Genomic DNA, 16,960 nt, shown 5'->3' with positions numbered 1-16,960 from the left:
AATCACTCTACAGGGGCGGTGACCCGAAAATTCTCTTAGGCAGCAGGGACCCCAAAACTACATAGACAGGGGATGGTGACCCAAAATGAATATCACACCTCACCCCCAAAATGACACCCACTTTGTACTATATACAGGGAATAGTGACCCCCAAAATGACACCTAAGGGACTGGTGACCCCAAAATGACACCCCAAATCTCACTCCTCAGGGGGCGGGGGACACATTACACCCACACTGTACTCTACATGGGCCGGTGACCCCCAAAATGACACCTCAAGGGGGTGGTGACCCACAATTCACACCTGAATATTGCATGTCACCCCAAAATGACACTCTACAGGGGCGGCTGACCCCGAAAATTCTATCTTAGGCAACAGGGACCCTAAAACTACAATAGACAGGGATGGTGACCCGAAAATGACACTTCAGGGGGAGGTGACCCACAATTCACACACCCCACAAATGACACCCACACTGTACAGAGACTGATGTGATTGGCTCATTGATGTCATGTGGGGGGGATGGGATCAGTAGTTGTGTTCTCAGGGCGGGGTGCTGGGATCTGGGTGTGGTCGGTGTTCTCTCCTCCGCGTGGCTCCGCCTCCTCTGAGCTCATTAAAGGAGAACAGACCTCTAGACGTTGTTTTTCTCACGGGGGGGGGGGGGGGGGGACATTATTGGATGTTTCTGATTTCTCCTGCAGCCACTTCCTGTCTCCCGTCCTCTCCAGTGATTGGCTTTTCTCAGGGGCGGTATTCCTGATGGCGAAAATGGCAGAGCAGGCTGGGATCATGTGATCAGTAATCCCTCCCACATCCCCCCCGAGGAACTTGGGGGAGGGGCGATGTTGCGGGTAGGAAGGGGTTAATGTGAAGATTTACTGACGGAGAATAAATCTTCTCCCGTTCTCGGCGTGAGCCTTGGCACCCCCCCCCCCCTGGTTCCCGTTCTCGGGTGAGCCTTGGCACCCCCCCCCCTGGTTCCCGTTCTCGGGGTGAGCCTTGGCACCCCCCCCCTGGTTCCCGTTCTCGGGGGGGGCCTTGGCCCCCCCCCCTGGTTCCCGTTCTCGGGGTGAGCCTTGGCACCCCCCCCTGGTTCCCGTTCTCGGGGTGAGCCTTGGCACCCCCCCCCCTGGTTCCCGTTCTCGGGGTGAGCCTTGGCACCCCCCCCCTGGTTCCCGTTCTCGGGGTGAGCCTTGGCACCCCCCCCTGGTTCCCGTTCTCGGGGTGAGCCTTGGCGCCCCCCCTGGTTCCCGTTCTCGGGGTGAGCCTTGGCACCCCCCCCTGGTTCCCGTTCTCATGTGGAGCCTTGGCGCCCCCCCCTGGTTCCCGTTCTGGGGTGAGCCTTGGCGCCCCCCCTTGGTTCCCGTTCTCGGGGTGAGCCTTGGCGCCCCCCCCCCGGTTTCCCGTTCTCGGGGTGAGCCTTGCGCCCCCCCCCCTGGTTCCCGTTCTCGGGGTGAGCCTTGGCGCCCCCCCCCCTGGTTCCCGTTCTCGGGGTGAGCCTTGGCGCCCCCCCCTGGTTCCCGTTCTCGGGGTGAGCCTTGGCGCCCTATCTGGTTCCCTTTCTCGGGGTGAGCCTTGGCGCCCCATCTGGTTCCCTTTCTCGGGGTGAGCCTTGGCGCCCCCCCCCTGGTTCCCGTTCTCGGGGTGAGCCTTGGCGCCCTATCTGGTTCCCTTTCTCGGGGTGAGCCTTGGCGCCCCCCCTGGTTCCCTTTCTCGGGGTGAGCCTTGGCGCCCTCCCTGGTTCCCGTTCTCGGGGTGAGCCTTGGCGCCCCCCCTGGTTCCCTTTCTCGGGGTGAGCCTTGGCGCCCTATCTGGTTCCCTTTCTCGGGGTGAGCCTTGGCGCCCTATCTGGTTCCCTTTCTCGGGGTGAGCCTTGGCGCCCTATCTGGTTCCCGTTCTCGGGGTGAGCCTTGGCGCCCCCCTGGTTCCTTTCTCGGGGTGAGCCTTGGCGCCCTATCTGGTTCCCTTTCTCGGGGTGAGCCTTGGCGCCCTATCTGGTTCCCTTTCTCGGGGTGAGCCTTGGCGCCCCCCTGGTTCCCTTTCTCGGGGTGAGCCTTGGCGCCCTATCTGGTTCCCTTTCTCGGGGTGAGCCTTGGCGCCCTATCTGGTTCCCTTTCTCGGGGTGAGCCTTGGCGCCCTATCTGGTTCCCTTTCTCGGGGTGAGCCTTGGCGCCCTATCTGGTTCCCGTTCTCGGGGTGAGACTTGGCGCCCTCCTTGGTTCCCGTTCTCAGGGTGAGCCTTGGCGCCCCCCCCTGGTTCCCGTTCTCAGGGTGAGCCTTGGCGCCCCCCTTGGTTCCCGTTCTAGGGTGAGCCTTGGCGCCCTCCTTGGTTCCCGTTCTCAGGGTGAGCCTTGGCGCCCCCCCCCCCCTTGGTTCCCGTTCTCAGGGTGAGCCTTGGCGCCCCCTTGGTTCCCGTTCTCAGGGTGAGCCTTGGCGCCCCCCCCCCCCCCCCCTGGTTCCCGTTCTCAGGGTGAGCCTTGGCGCCCTCCTTGGTTCCCGTTCTCAGGTGGAGCCTTGGCGCCCCCCCCCTGGTTCCCGTTCTCAGGGTGAGCCTTGGCGCCCCCCCCCCTTGGTTCCCGTTCTAGGGGTGAGCCTTGGCGCCCTCCTTGGTTCCCGTTCTCAGGGTGAGCCTTGGCGCCCCCCCCCCCCCCTGGTTCCCGTTCTCAGGGTGAGCCTTGGCGCCCTCCTTGGTTCCCGTTCTCAGGTGGAGCCTTGGCGCCCCCCCCCCCTGGTTCCCGTTCTCAGGGTGAGCCTTGGCGCCCCCCCTTGGTTCCCGTTCTAGGGGTGAGCCTTGGCGCCCTCCTTGGTTCCCGTTCTCAGGGTGAGCCTTGGCGCCCCCCCCCCCCCTGGTTCCCGTTCTCAGGGTGAGCCTTGGCGCCCCCCCTTGGTTCCCGTTCTAGGGGTGAGCCTTGGCGCCCTCCTTGGTTCCCGTTCTCAGGGTGAGCCTTGGCGCCCCCCCCCTTGGTTCCCGTTCTCAGGGGGAGCCTTGGCGCCCCCCCTTGGTTCCCGTTCTAGGGGTGAGCCTTGGCGCCCTCCCCCGGTTCCTGTTCTCGGGTGTGAGCCTTGGCGCCCGGTTCCCTGGGTGAGCCTGGCGCCACCCCCCTTGGTTCCATTTTTTTGGGGGAGCTGGGCGCCCCCCTTGGTTCCATTTTTGGGGGAGCCGGGCGCCCCCCCCCCCCTTGGTTCCCTTCTTTCGGGGGAGCCAGGCGCCCCCTTGCCGTTCTCGGGGGGGGGGAGAGGGGGCGTTGGTTCCCGTTCTCTTGGGGCCCCTTGTTTCCTGTTCTCGGGGGGAGGGGGGCCTTACCGTTCTCGGGAGAGACTTGGCGCCCCTTGCCGTTCTTTAGGGGGGGAGACTTGGGGCCCCCTGTTGGTTCCCATTCTCTCTGGGGGGCCCCCTGTTGGTTCCCATTCTCTCTGGGGGGCCCCCTGTTGGTTCCCATGCTCTCTGGGGGCCCCCTGTTGGTTCCTGTTCTGTAGACAACCAGAAATGGGGAGATTCCTCTGAACTGGGGGGGGGATGCCCCCCCCAGGGCTTTGTTGCGGACTGGCAGTTAAAAATGTCGCTTTGGTTGCGTTTTTTACCGCCCACTGAAGGCCAAACGATGCAGGGGGAGGGGCTTGTACACTTGGTCTGTCGACTCTGAATACTGGAGGTCGGCCAATCAGAAAGGGCGCCGTTCAGAGAGAGCTTTTCTTTCAATAAATGCAGAACGTTCTCTGATGGGGGGGGGAGGGGCGTCACTCTCCGCCTCGTCCAATCAGAATGCTCTGCATTCACTGAGAAATTAAGGTGGAGAGTGACATCACCACGCTGCCGCCCCCCCCTCCTCCAATCAAAGAATGCTTTGTGTTCATAGGTGCAGAGTGTGACGTCACCACGCCCCTTCTCCTCCTCTGTCCAATCAGAGAATAGTGCTAAGTTTATTGAGAAAACAAAAACGAGAGGTGGGAGCGCGTGTGACGTCATCACGCCACCCTCTTGGCTTTCGTCATTCCGGAGAATGCTCTGCATTGAGAAATGAGGTGGTGACGTCATCTCGTCCAATCAGAAGCCTTGCATTAATTATGAAATGAGGTGATGACGTCATCGCGCCGCCTCCATCCAATCTGAGATTTTTTTTTGCATTCATTCAGAAATGGCCAGGGTGACGTCCCCACGCCGCCTCCTCCTCTAATCAGAGAATCCTTTGTTGATTGAGAAATGGAATGTGTTGGAGATTGTGACGTCACCACGCCGCCTCTCTCCACCTCGTCCAATCAGAGAATTGCTTTGTAGGATGTTACAATGTAACGATTGTACAAATCTCCACACCTGGAATCCTTTATCTCCTTATCTCATTTATTATAGATCGCTTTGTATTTTCATTCAGGTATTGGGGGGGGGGGGTCACTGATCATTATTGGGGGGGGGTCACTTGTTTATTATTATTGATGGGGTACTGATCATTATTGGGGGGGGGGGTCACTGTTTATTATTATTGGAGGGGGGGGGCACTGTTTATTATTATTGGAGGGGGGGGGGCACTGTTCATTATTATTGGAGGGGGGGTTCACTGTTCATTATTATTGGAGGGGGGGGGGTCACTGTTCATTATTATTGGAGGGGGGGGGGTCACTGTTCATTATTATTGGAGGGGGGGGTCACTGTTCATTATTATTGGAGGGGGGGGGGTCACTGTTCATTATTATTGGAGGGGGGGGGGGTCACTGTTCATTATTATTGGGGGGGGGGGGGGTCACTGTCATTATTTATTTGGAGGAGGGGGGGTCACTGTTCCATCTTATTTGGAGGGGGGGTCACTTTTCATTATAATTGGAGGGTGGGGGTCACTGTTCATTATTATTGGAGGGGGGGGTCACTGTTCATTATTATTGGGGGGGGGGGGGGTCACTGTTCTTATTATTGGAGGGGGGGGTCCACTGTTCAATATTATTGGGGGGGGGGGCACTGTTCATTATTATTGGGGGGGGGGGGGGGGGTCACTGTTCATTATTATTGGGGGGGGGGGTCACTGTTCATTATTATTGGGGGGGGGGGGGCACTGTTCATTATTATTGGGGGGGGGGGTCACTGTTCATTATTATTGGGGGGTCACTGTTCATTATTATTGGAGGGGGGGGCACTGTCCATTATTATTGGAGGGGGGGGCACTGTCATTATCTATTGGAGGGGGGGGCACTGTCCATTATTATTGGAGGGGGGGGGGCACTGTTTATTATTGAGGGGGGGTCACTGATCATTATTGGGGGGGGGGCACTGTCCATTATTATTGGAGGGGGGCACTGTTTATTATTGGGGGGGGGGGCACTGTCCATTATTATTGGAGGGGGGGGGCACTGTTTATTATTGAGGGGGGGTCACTGTCCATTATTATTGGGGGGGGGGGTCACTGATCATTATTGGGGGGGGGTCACTGTCCATTATTATTCGGGGGGGGCGGCACTGTTTATTATTGAGGGGGGGTCACTGTCCATTATTATTGGGGGGGGGGTCCACTGATCATTATTGGGGGGGGGTCCACTGTCCATTATTATTGGGGGGGGGGCACTGTTTATTACTTGAGGGGGGGTCACTGTCCATATTATTGGGGGGGGGGGTCACTGATCATTATTGGGGGGGGGTCACTGTCCATTATTATTGGGGGGGGGGGGGTCACTGTTTATTATTGGGGGGGGGGGCACTGTCCATTATTATTGGGGGGGGGGTCACTGTCCATTATTATTGGGGGGGGGTCACTGATCATTATTGGGGGGGGGGTCACTGTCCATTATTATTGGGGGGGGGGCCACTGTTTATTATTGGGGGGGGGTCACTGTCCATTATTATTGGGGGGGGGGGTCACTGATCATTATTGGGGGGGGGTCACTGTCCATTATTATTGGGGGGGGGGCACTGTTTATTATTGGGGGGGGGGGTCACTGTCCATTATTATTGGGGGGGGGGCACTGTCCATTATTATTGGAGGGGGCGGAGTTACTGCTCATTATCACAGGAAGACCCAGATCCTGTCTAGTAGAAGATTTGGGGACTTTCTGGTCCCGGCTCCTCCGTCCTTCCAGCCAGGATCTTCCGGGATTTCCCTTTTCCGAATGTTCGGATCTCTCTCTCCCAGACACGTCTTTTCCCGTAGAATGCCGCCTTGCCGCCCCGGGCCGGTTCCTCTCCTTCTTCCTTATACAGTCACACGGGGGGGGGGGAACTCTCTCTCCTGTCCCAGGAATTTAATGAAAAGTCCCTACAAGTGTCGTCTTCTGCGGGGGAGGTTGTGGCGTCTGGAGGGCGGGGCTCTGTAGTGAAGGAGGGGGGGGGGACACAAGATGGGTTAACGCTCTGTTTAATCTTCAGGGGGGGGGGACATGGCAGGTTTATTCCTGTCAGCCCTCCGCAGATGTCACCTCGATGCGACGTTCTCCCGTCAGCGGCTGCCATGGCAACCAGGAGACCGGAGGGGGGGGGGGGGCTGCCTGCTTTGGCCACATGTTGCTGTTTTAGGTGGCGTTCGTGTGTTGTTTGTTCTTTTTCTTCTTTTTTTTTCTGGTGACCGTATTTCCAAATTTTAAAGATCGAATGTAGGAAAACGATCCTGAATTGTATGTAGATTGCACACATTAGTTTGTCAGTATAGGGGCGGGGCTTATAAAGGAGGTGTGGCAACAGCGGGAGGAATAACGAACTTCCCAAATCCAATTAGAATTGAGTATTTGCTGGTGGTGCATGCTGGGAGTTGTTGTTCCCCTCTATGGGAAGGGAAGAGAGGAGCCGATCATTCATTGTTGGGTTCCAGAATGGTGTGATCAGACTTCCTGTGTCCTCCCTCCCTCCTCCTTGCTCCTCCCTCCTCCTTCTTCCTCCTCCCTGCTCCTCCTCCCTCCTCCTGCTCCTCCCTCTTCCCTCCCTGCTCCTCCTCCCTCCTCGTCACACCCTCCCGCAGCTTCCTTTTTGGTTTCTATAGAGATAATTTGGAGGAATTTAACCCCCCCCAGCACATCCCAGGCCTCTTCCTGACAGGCGTGTTCCTCCGCCATGGGGGGGAAGGAGGATGACGACGGGGAGGAGAGGGGTTAATGACATGCGGCCGTCCGGAGACCAGAAAAACCGGCTTCTTATCTGTCTGGATTCATTTATATTCTGCACTGTGGGGGTGTGCAGGCTGCAAGGGTGGGACTCCAACCATGGATATGTATGTGGTGAACAAGGCTGACCTGGGAAGGGGGAGGCAACCTGGGGGGGGGCCCTCCGGGTGTGGCAGGACTACAAGTCCCATCATGCCCCTGGGAGTAATTGTAACTGCCAGCCTTGCAATGCCTCATGGGAAATGTAGTTCCGCAACAGCTGGAGGGTTCCAGGTTGCCTACCCCCTGGGCTAACCTATTCTACCAGAGCTGATTGAGACTTTCCAGGGGCCGCCGTAGACTTTGCAGGGGCCGCCGTAGACTTTGCAGGGGCCGCCGTAGACATGCCGAGCTTGCCGACCCCCCCCCCCCCCTGCATACACTTACATGGGCAGCCTGCACAACACATGGTGGGTCAAACTGTATAAACATCCCATTCACGGATAACAGACCTTGGCACCTTTTTGAATGAGGCCCAACACCTGTAGACACCAGAGCTTCACAGCCAGATCGAGTGAGCCCTTCCGGCCCAGGTTAGCCCTGCCCAATGGGCCCTGGCACGTCTAGGATTGCCCCCTGCCTGGGGGCCCTGGCACGTCTAGGATTGCCCCCTGCCTGGGGGCCCTGGCACGTCTAGGATTGCCCCCTGCCACGTCTAGGATTGCCCCCTGGCACGTCTAGGATTGCCCCCTGCCTGGGGGCCCTGGTATGTCTAGGATTCCCCCTGCCCCCCCGGGGACCTTGGCATGTCTAGGGATGCCTCTGCCCCCCCTGGGGGCCTTGGCAACTCTAGGATTGCCCCTGGCACCTCTTGGTCAGCCCCTGCCTGGGGGGGGGGGGGGGCCTTCTGTCACCTCTCGGTCAGCCCTGGTAGAGTAGGTTGGGGGGGCCATGCTATGTAGTGAACATGACTAACCTAGAATACCTGGATGGGCTAATCTAGATGTGTCAGAGGGGTCAACCTAGACGTGCCAGGCCCCGACCTAGATTTGACGAGGTTGCTGACAGGGCTGTGGAGTCGGAGTCGAGGAGTCGGGGGAAATTTTGGGTACCTGGAGTCGGCAAACAATGCACCGACTCCGACTAAATTTAGATTGGAATTAAAAAAAAAAAGCAAGTTTAAATGTCCCAATTCACAAAAAATTATAATTAATGACTTCTCTACTGTAAGAATAAAGACCAATGCATGCAGTGCCTCACGTAACCGCAAAACGAACACGTTAAGTGACCGTGAAGAAGCGCGCTTTTCATGTGCTTCACTATATGGCACGCAACGCACAATTAGGAGCGGCAATACTTCTACTTTCCATAGTGTTGTGTTCTGCTTTTACAGGGAACACATGTTAGAGAACCAGGAAGTGTCCAAATAAAAAAATTCCAACAGGAGTTTTATAAAACACTAAAAGAAGTTGAAAAGTATGACCGCTCATCAAAACTTACTGTTGAAGAAGCCATCCTTGTTTATCCAGAGATCGTTAGTGATGTGGCCAGAATAGTTACTGCAATGCCACCCACCCAAGTCAGTCCTAAAAATAATAAAGTCTGACTTAAGAGCTTCTATGAAAGAGGATCTGGCAGAGGCAATTCTCTTCCTTAGAACTCTACATTGAATTGATTTGCATTTGCTAAGCCTAGAACTACATTTCAAGATTAATATAAACCATTTCTAGGTTTTACAGATTTTGTTTTTGGTTCATTATAGATAAGCTTTGTTTTTGTTCTAAAACAACCAAATAATGTGGTTTGTATTTTTGAACTGGTAAAGATCCTGTTCCTGATGTTTATGCCTGCTGCTACTATCCAGCCACTTGATTGTTTTCATTGTGTTTGTCTTTTGCTTAAACTGTGCAATACAGTAGACTGTTGGCTTCCCAGCCAGTAGTCCTGTGGTAGGTTGCGTTTCTTTCCCTCAAGGAATGTATAAAATACATTCGCATATTAATACAGAGGAGTCGGAAGTACATAAAACTGAGGAGTCGGGACATTTATCTTCCGACTCCACAGCCCTGGTTGCTGACCCAACGGTGGGTCAAACTGTATAAACATCCCGTTTACGGGCCTCCAGCACCTTTTTTGAATGAGGCCCAACAAACCCATCTCGCCTCTAGACCCCAGGACGGCCCCTGCCCTAAGGCTAACCTATTCTAACATGGTGGTCTGAGAGGTGCCAAGGCCCCCGGGGCAGGGTCAGCCCGAGAGATGGCAGGGGCCGTCCTGAGAGGTGCCAGGGCGATCTTGGCACTCCAGCTTTAGTAGTAACTACAAATCCCATCATGTCTCTGGCTCAGTCCTGGGACTTGTAGTACTTCCAACAGTGGATGTGGTTGTGGCCCCCGCTGTGTCTCCCCTTGGAGTGATCACATTTTATCTGCAACACGCCGGTGTCACTAATAGAAACCGAAGAGCTGACAGTCATATCTGAAATCACCGTTTAACCACAATATCCTGCCCAGCCCAGCTCATCGGATTTGTAGAGACGTCTCCCCCGCCCCCCCCTTCTGATGAGTTAATTGCATTGCAGTGATGATGATGTTCCCTTATTAAGTCTTCTGCACGCTTTGCTTGCTGTGGGGCCCACAATGCACTGGGCCGGGTGCCCATCCATGGGTCAAGGTGACCTGCAGGTCTATTCATTTACATTGCTATTTAGTAGAGACACCACCCCTCCCCCAACTGTCTTTATATTGATGTCCCCTGTGTAAGCTCCAAGTGGTTTTGTTTCGGAGCTTGCATGGAGCTAAGAAGCCTAACCCGGCCCCTCGGTGACAGCCTGATGATTGGCCGATCGTATCAGCACTGCGTGATGAGAAGACGTTGCACTACCAGAAGTACTTGGGTGAATTAGTGTGTTCAGTATCCTCCAGCCAAGAAAACGGGGGCCCTAACCCCTCCCCCTTTCTCCTTCGGCAACCCACCCTGTGTGGGCAAACAGGGCCCCTAGGGGTACATTTGTGTATATGGGGCCCAAGTTTAGAGGGGGGGTGGTATAGACAGTGGGGGCACCAATACCCCTACATGGGGTGAGGCTGCCATTAACAATAGATTAACTGACCTCTAAAACCAAATGATAACCCAACACGACAACCACCCGACCTTCTCTACCTTCTACCCAATGACAACCCAACACCACAACCACCCGACCTTCTCTACCTTCTACCCAATGACAACCCAACACGACAACCACCCAACCTTCTCTACCTTCTACCCAATGACAACCCAACACGACAACCACCCGACCTTCTCTACCTTCTACCCAATGACAACCCAACACGACAACCACCCGACCTTCTCTACCTTCTACCCAATGACAACCCAACACGACAACCACCCAACCTTCTCTACCTTCTACCCAATGACAACCCAACACCACAGCCACCCGACCTTCTCTACCTTCTACCCAATGACAACCCAACACCCCAACCTTCTCTACCTTCTACCCAATGACAACCCAACACCACAACCACCCAAACTTCTCTACCTTCTGCCCAATGACAACCCAACACCACAACCACCCAACCTTCTCTACCTTCAACCAACACCACAACCACCCAACCTTCTCTACCTTCTACCCAATGACAACCCAACACCACAACCACCCAACCTTCTCTACCTTCTGCCCAATGACAACCCAACACCACAACCACCCAACCTTTTCTACCTTCTGCCCAATGACAACCCAACACCACAACCACCCAACCTTCTCTACCTTCTGCCCAATCGGTGTATTCGATCCAGTATTTGTCTCACCGCATTATTTTTTCTCTCTTCCAGGCTGAAGCTGAAGTGGCATCGCTCAACCGCCGCATCCAGCTGGTAGAGGAGGAGCTGGACCGCGCCCAGGAACGCCTTTCCACCTCCTTGCAAAAGTTGGAGGAGGCCGAGAAATCGGCAGATGAGAGCGAGAGGTGAGTGGCTGGGGCGGAGCCAGCTAGTGAACCCGCCTTCTTATTTGCATAGTTTTGGTTAATGTTGGCATCTGCGCTACTGAGGGTTGGGAATGAATGCACTCTACGTGGAGTCTCCATGGTTGGAGGGGGAGACCGCTCTGTGTGGAGTCTCCATGGTTGGAGGGGAGACCACGCTCTACGTGGAGTCTCCCTGGTTGGAGCGGGGAGACCACGCTACGTGGAGTCTCCCTGGTTGGAGCGGGGAGACCACGCTACGTGGAGTCTCCCTGGTTGGAGCGGGGAGACCACGCTACGTGGAGTCTCCCTGGTTGGAGCGGGGAGACCACGCTACGTGGAGTCTCCCTGGTTGGAGCGGGGAGACCACGCTACGTGCAGTCTCTCTGGTTGGAGCGGGGAGACCACGCTATGTGCAGTCTCCCTGGTTGGAGCGGGGAGACCACGCTACGTGGAGTCTCCCTGGTTGGAGCGGGGAGACCACGCTATGTGCAGTCTCTCTGGTTGGAGGGGGGAGACCCCTCTACGTGGAGTCTCTCTGGTTGGAGGGGGGAGACCCCTCTACGTGGAGTCTCTCTGGTTGGAGGGGGGAGACCCCTCTACGTGGAGTCTCTCTGGTTGGAGGGGGGAGACCACGCTATGTGCAGTCTCTCTGGTTGGAGGGGGGAGACCACGCTATGTGCAGTCTCTCTGGTTGGAGGGGGGAGACCCCTCTACGTGGAGTCTCCCTGGTTGGAGGGGGGAGACCCCTCTACGTGGAGTCTCCCTGGTTGGAGGGGGGAGACCACGCTCTACGTGGCGTCTCCATGGTTGGAGGGAAGGTTGAAGACACCATTTCGGTAGGTAATGGCTGCCACAGCTGGTCACAATGCGGCTCCTTCATAAAGATTCAGTACAAGAAGTCAGAAATTAAGTGATTTACGTTAATTTATCCGAGTCACAGGATCCATCTGTATCTTATTACCGGTAAAGCGGGGGGAGGGGACTGATAGGACAGCGTGTGCCCAGTGATAATCCATTTTAAATTTGTGATGGTAAATATCTTCCAATCCTGGAGGTGGGGGAGGGAGCGTGACCAATAATAGCCAATTACATGTTGTTAGTTTAATACCAGACTTTACTGTCCTTAAAGCAGAACTCCGGGATTAGTTTCTAAATCTTCCAATTACTAAAAAAAAACGTTTAGACTTCCGAACTTCCATGCAACTTACGTTTTTTTAAAGTAGAATTCTTGTCTGGGGGAGAGGAGGGAGCAAAGACAGAGGCTGGCTGGGACATGAGAGCCTATGGGTGACGTCGCTGCTCCAGGGCTTTATCAGCCAATGTCAGTGTGCTCTCCCCTCCCCTGCAGTAGCTTTCCTCTCCCCTCCCCTGCACACAATGGCTGGGACATGGGAGCCTATGAGTGATGTCGGTGTTCCAGGCTTTACCAGCTGTTGTTGGAGCGTGCTCTCTTCTCCCCTGCAGCAGCTTTCCTCTCCCCTGCACATAATGGCTGGGACTTGGGTGACGTCACCGCTCCAGGCTTTGTCGAAGAATGCTCTCCTCTACCTTATAGACTATGGCTGGGACATGAGAGCCTATGGGTGATGTCACCGCCCAAGGGTTTGTCAGAGGACTCTCTTCTCTCCCCTGCAGCTCTCCTCTCCCCTGCGCACAATGGCTGGGACATGGGAGCTTATGAGTGACGTACGTCAGTGTTCCAGGCGTTACCAGCTGATGTCGTCGCACTCTCTCCCCCACAGACCATGGCTGGGAGCTTTATGGGTGACGTCGGTGTTCCAGGCCTTACCTGTTGATGTCGGAGCGCTCTCGCCTCTCCCCTGCACACAAGGGCTGAGACATGGCAGTTTATGGGTGATGTCGATGTTCCATGCTTTACCAGGTGAAGTCGGAGCGTGCTCTCCGCTCTCCCCTGCAGCTCTCCTGTCCTTTACAGACTATGGCTGGAACATGAGCGCCTATGGGCGAGGTCCCCCACCCAAGGGTTTATCAGCCAATGTCGGCGCGCTCTCTCCTCTGCACACAATGGCTGGAACATGGAGCTTTTATGGGTGACGTCATCTCTCCAGGCTTTACCAGCTGTTGTCGGAGCATGCTGTCCTCTCCCCTGCAGATCTCCTCTCCCTTACAGTCTATGGCTGGGACATGAGCGCCTATGGGTGAGGTTCCCCGCCCAAGAGTTTATCAGCCAATGTCGTAGTGCTCTCGCCTCTCCCCTGCACACAATAGCTGGGACATGAGAGCTTATGGGTGACATCGGATTTCCAGGCCTTACTAGTTGATGACGGAGCGCTCTCCCCTGCAGCTGCCCTCTCCCTTACAGACTATGGCTGATGCATGAGCGCCTATGGGTGAGGTCCCCCACCCAAGGGTTTATCAGCCAATGTCAGAGTGCTCTCTCCTCTGCACACAAGGGCTGGGACATGGGAGCCCATGGGTGACGTTGGATTTCCAGGCCTTACCAGTTGATGTTGGAGCGTCTTCACTCTCCCCTGCAGCTCTCCTCTTCCCTGCACACAAGGGCTGGGACATGAGAGCTTATGGGTGATGTCAGTGTTCCAGGCCTTACCAGTTGATGTCGGAGCGTCTTCACTCTCCCCTGCAGCTGCCCTCTCCCTTACAGACTATGGCTGATGCATGAGGGCCTATGGGTAAGGTCCCCCCCCCCAAGGGTTTATCAGCCAATGTCAGAGTGCTCTCTCCTCTCCCCTGCACACAAGGGCTGGGACATGAGAGCTTATGGGTGATGTCGGTGTTCCAGGCCTTACCAGTTGATGTTGGAGCGCTCTTCACTCTCCCCTGCAGCTCTCCTCTCCCCCACAGACCATGGCTGGGACATGCGCGCTTATGGCTGACGTCGCCTCTCCAGGCTTTACCGGGTGATGTCAGAGCGGTCTCTCCTCTCCCCTGCAGCCACCACTGGCTGACACAGGAGATCACATGACTGGCCTGAAAATTGATGTAAAAAAAAAATAAAGATTTTTATATATATATGAGGGGGAGGGGACTTTCTAGTTGGGTTTAAGCTTGAATCCTACATTTAATGTCATCTCTTTAGGTGGGAGAAAGCCGCTATCCCCTCGCACCAGGAGGAGGGATTGATAAAGCGCCGGTGTCACTACTTTTTCAGTCGTAAAAATGCTCCAATCTTTCACATTGTCTTCAGTCATTGCTCCCCCCCCCCCCTCTCTTGCAGCCAGGATATGCCGGACCGTCCAGCGTTTCCTGTTAGTCAGGAAATTGTTAGCAGGATTTGGTGTGTTTAGATTCCACCATCTGTGATCCGGAATGTTCTCTGGGCAGGTATGTGTATTCTCTAATCCCAGAAGGTTCTGGTTAGTCCAGTTTCCCGTTATCACTGGCTGCCCGTTCACCCGTGACGGGGGAGTGTTAGAGGAACTCCAGGCTCATTAGAGGAGCTACATGTACTACAGCTGCTGACGTTTAGTATCGGGAAACTTGCCTGTCCGGGCGTCCAGCGGTGTCCTCACCCGAGCCGATTCTGTAATGGGGTACTGGCGCCGCCATCTTGACTAAGCAAACCAGCAGTGAAGCCTTGCGGCTAGTCGCAGCCGGTTTCCTACTGCGTGGTTTGCAAAGTGCACTGCGGGGAAGGGGGGGGGGGGACTGACGAGGGAATGGAGGGTGAAAGAAGCCGTGAGCGGGTACTTGTCAAAACCAGGTACCCCCTCCCAAAAGGTGTCAAATGTGGCTGTGAAGGGGGGGAGGCGGCGGCTGACAAGCAGAGCTTCCCCTTTTGGGTGGAGCCCCACTTTAAAGTGAACCTGTGCTTCAAGTGTCCCAGGAGCCCCAAATCCCAGGATGGTCCATACAGACTTGGTCCCTGTAGTTGAGCTTGGGGGTCACTCCCTTTATTGGTTGGCTTGTGGCTGTGACTCTACGTGGATGCTCCATGGTTGGAGGGGGTAGGCCACTCTACGTGGAGGCTCCATGGTTGAAGGGGGTAGGCCACTCTACGTGGGGGCTCCATGGTTGGAGGGGGTAGGCCACTCTACGTGGGGGCTCCATGGTTGGAGGGGGTAGGCCACTCCTACGTGGAGGCTCCATGGTTGGAGGGGGTAGGCCACTCCTACGTGGAGGCTCCATGGTGGAGGGGGTAGGCCACTCCTACGTGGAGGCTTCATGGTTGGAGGGGGTAGGCCACTCCTCCGTGGAGGCTCCATGGTTGGAGGGGGTAGGCCACTCCTCCGTGGAGGCTCCATGGTTGGAGGTGGTAGGCCACTCCTACGTGGAGGCTCCTTGTGTCCTACATGGAGGCTCTATGGTTGGAGGGGGTAGGCCACTCCTACGTGGAGGCTCCATGGTTGGAGGTGGTAGGCCACTCCTACGTGGAGGCTCCTTGTGTCCTACGTGGAGGCTCCATGGTTGGAGGGGGTAGGCCACTCCTACGTGGAGGCTCCATGGTTGGAGGGGGTAGGCCACTCCTACGTGGAGGCTCCGTGGTTGGAGGGGGTAGGCCACTCCTACGTGGAGGCTCCGTGGTTGGAGGGGGTAGGCCACTCCTACGTGGAGGCTCCGTGGTTGGAGGGGGTGGGCCACTCTACGTGGAGGCTCCATGGTTGGCATTTTGGGGGGCCACACTTAACGTCATTCTCACCATTATTGGTTGAAGTTTTGCTTTAAGTGTGCCCCCCCCCCCCCCCCCCCCCGTCTTCTGAGATGGCAGTTATACTGGTCTCTCTCTCCTTGTGTTACGGTTGGATAAGATCCTGAGATCTGTGTGCCGCCGGGTTTTCTTCGTCTATTGAAGCCGGAATACCCCTTTAATCCTCTTGCCCGGCGGCTCCTCCAGAACTGGTTTTGAAATCCTCCTTCTGATGTCGTCATCCTGAGCTTGTGGTCTGATCTGCAGCCAAACCAGTTGTGTTGCTGCATTACGACACATCCCGACTTGTCTGCTTTTTTAATTGGCGCTTTTACCTGTGACTGAGCGCGTTGCGTGTGCCGCCCCGGAGCGTCTCCACCAAACTGCAGCCTTTTTATTACCGAAAATCAAGGCTAATGTATCGGATAAAGATACTTGCTCTGCGCAGCATTCCTCCCCCTCCCCGGACACGCCGTCATGGCTGCTCCTGGCTCTGGTCTCATGTTAGGTCACCGTTGGCACGCCGCCGCATGTCATTTATCTCAGGTTCTCTCTTATGCCAGAAACAATCCTTTATTGGGTACAATTTTCTAATATGCTGGGAGATCTTGGCACGTAGTGTGCAGCCTGGATATCTGAACCTAAAGATGTGCACAGATCGAGAATTTACTGTGGGGTGGATGATGTGTGGCTCCGGGTCTAGCTCATTTAACCCCTCCCCCCCAACCATGGGCTTTTTATTTTGAGCCTGCAAATGCTGCCATACATGCTCACCTCGGGACTACGCCTTTTCTGATGTGTGCTTGTTCCCAGTTTTCAGACAGACAGCCAGGCAATCTGTATTTCCAGAATGAGTTCAGCGTTGGCCTGTCTCTAGCCCAGTGTTTCTCAACTCCAGTCCTCAAGGCGCCCCAACAGGTCATGTTTTCAGGCTTTCCATTCATTTGCACAGGTGATGTGATCAGTTTTGCTGCCTTAGTAATTACCGCAGCCGTCTCTGGGGCCCGGTCCCGTCTCTGGGGCCCGGTCCCGTCTCTGTGGCCCGGGTCTGAGGCCTGGCCCCTGGTCCCGTCTCTGTGGCCCGTCTCTGTGGCCTGGTCCCGTCTCTGTGGCCTGGTCCCGTCTCTGTGGCCCGGTCCCGTCTCTGTGGCCCGGTCCCGTCTCTGTGGCCCGGTCCCTGGCCCCGTTTCTGTGGCCCGTTTCTGGGGCCTGGTCCCGTCTCTGTGGCCCGGTCCCTGGCCCCGTTTCTGTGGCCCGTTTCTGGGGCCTGGTCCCGTCCCGTCTCTGTGGCCCGGCCCTGTCTCTGGGGTCTGGGGCCTGGCCCCGTTTCTG

At 56.0% G+C, this 16,960-nt stretch overlaps 1 protein-coding gene across 7 annotated transcripts in view; it reads left to right on the top strand.

Moving 5' to 3' along the window:
- The first annotated feature begins 10,885 nt into the window (after positions 1-10,885).
- LOC120920410 (tropomyosin alpha-3 chain-like) overlaps positions 10,886-16,960 on the top strand; it is a 32,817-nt gene continuing 26,742 nt past the window's right edge. For 2 of the 7 annotated variants that reach the window (XM_040332493.1, XM_040332497.1), the window contains exon 1: positions 10,886-11,022. The gene's annotated coding sequence lies outside the window, so the exon portion shown is untranslated. The remainder of the gene's footprint in view (positions 11,023-16,960) is intronic. The other 5 variants (XM_040332492.1, XM_040332495.1, XM_040332490.1 and 2 more) reach the window with 3 other exon arrangements.

The sequence above is a fragment of the Rana temporaria genome, chromosome 13, assembly GCF_905171775.1.
Source record: "Rana temporaria chromosome 13, aRanTem1.1, whole genome shotgun sequence".
Taxonomy (NCBI): domain Eukaryota; kingdom Metazoa; phylum Chordata; class Amphibia; order Anura; family Ranidae; genus Rana; species Rana temporaria.
This window is presented reverse-complemented; position numbering and strand designations above follow the sequence as displayed.